We start from the raw sequence: 1,607 nt of genomic DNA, 5'->3' as shown, positions 1-1,607 counted from the left end.
TTTTCACAGGTTCTAGGAAAGACAATAAGCTCATCAGCCTGAGTATACATGCACACACACACACACACATGGTTAAAATCACTTACAATATCTAGTACAGAAAGTAAAATGAAAAGAAGCTATCCACTATTTTCAAACTGTACCTTCAAAGAAAACATCCATTTAAACCCTCAAATAAAATAAAAGTGTAGGAAACTCTGCCTTTTGCATCTCTCTATTTCTTAAGGCCTAATGTAATAACTGAAATATTTCTCAAGATTCAGTCTTCTTTTATACAACAAAATCACTGTGGATGCTGATTGCAGTCATGAAATTAAAAGATGCTTACTCCTTGGAAGGAAAGTTATGACCAACCTAGATAGCATATTAAAAAGCAGAGACATTATTTTGCCAACAAAGGTCCGTCTAGTCAAGGCTATGGTTTTTCCAGTGGTTATGTATGGATGTGAGAGTTGGACTGTGAAGAAAGCTGATCACTGAAGAATTGATGCTTTTGAAGTGTGGTGTTGGAGAAGACTCTTGAGAGTCCCTTGGACTGCAAGGAGATCCAACCAGTCCATTCTAGAGGAGAGCAGTCCTGGGTGTTCATTGGAAGGACTGATGCTAAAGCTGAAGCTCCAATACTTTGGCCACCTCATGCAAAGAGTTGACTCACTGGAAAAGACTCTGTTGCTGGGAGGGATGGGGGCAGGAGGAGAAGGGGACGGCAGAGAATGAAATGGCTGGATGGCATCACCGACTCGATGGACATGAGTTTGAGTGAACTCCGGGAGTTGGTGATAGACAGGGAGGCCTGGCATGCTGCGACTCATGGGGTCGCAAAGAGTCGGACACGACTAGGCAACTGAACTGAACTGAACTGAATCTTTTATTGACCACACCAAGGGATCAATGGCAGTGAAAGCACAGAGTCCTAACCACTGGACTGCCAAGGAATTCCCTAGTTAACCTGATTTCAACATGCTCAGATGTTTGACTTGAGCAACTGGAGAATGGGAAAGATGAGTCCTTTCTCTTCCACCATTCCCCACAAAACCCAGACCAATCTTACCTGTATCAATTGCCAGAGTATCGAGAAAACAGTATAACCTGAATTCATAAGACCTAAAAGGTGTTTCATTAGTTTGTGATGATCACAGAGGACAAGTGAAGACGCAACAATTTGCAGAGTAAAAAACACTGTTTAACTCAAGTCTTCTGAAGTTTGAACTCTGTGGTGTAACAATGGAGACATTCTGCCTCCTCCTTCTCAGCCAGCCAATGGCAAAGCTCATGCCCAGTGTTCCACAGTCAAAGATTCCCACTGCCCTAAGTGGAGACCATGGCAGCCTGTAAGTAAAACAGGAAAAAACTATTAAAGTTATACAAAGAGTGATTCTTTCCTTTTAGAAAAGGAAAATCTTTCACAAATATTTGAGAAATATTTGATAGAAATTACCATGGTTGTTTTATACTTCCAATCACAAGAAGGTAAAACAGCCCTAATGTCATTACAGAGGGAACTTTCAAAAACACCTAGAGCCAAGTAAATAAACAGTCGAACACTCAGCCTTCCTAATAGTCATGCACTGCATTTTTAGAGCACTTTATGCTTGTCAACCTGCTTT

Source organism: Moschus berezovskii, chromosome 11, assembly GCF_049115385.1.
Source record: "Moschus berezovskii isolate FMDL1 chromosome 11, NW_MosBer_1.0, whole genome shotgun sequence".
Lineage (NCBI taxonomy): Eukaryota > Metazoa > Chordata > Mammalia > Artiodactyla > Moschidae > Moschus > Moschus berezovskii.
Note: the sequence above shows the minus strand (reverse complement) of the source record.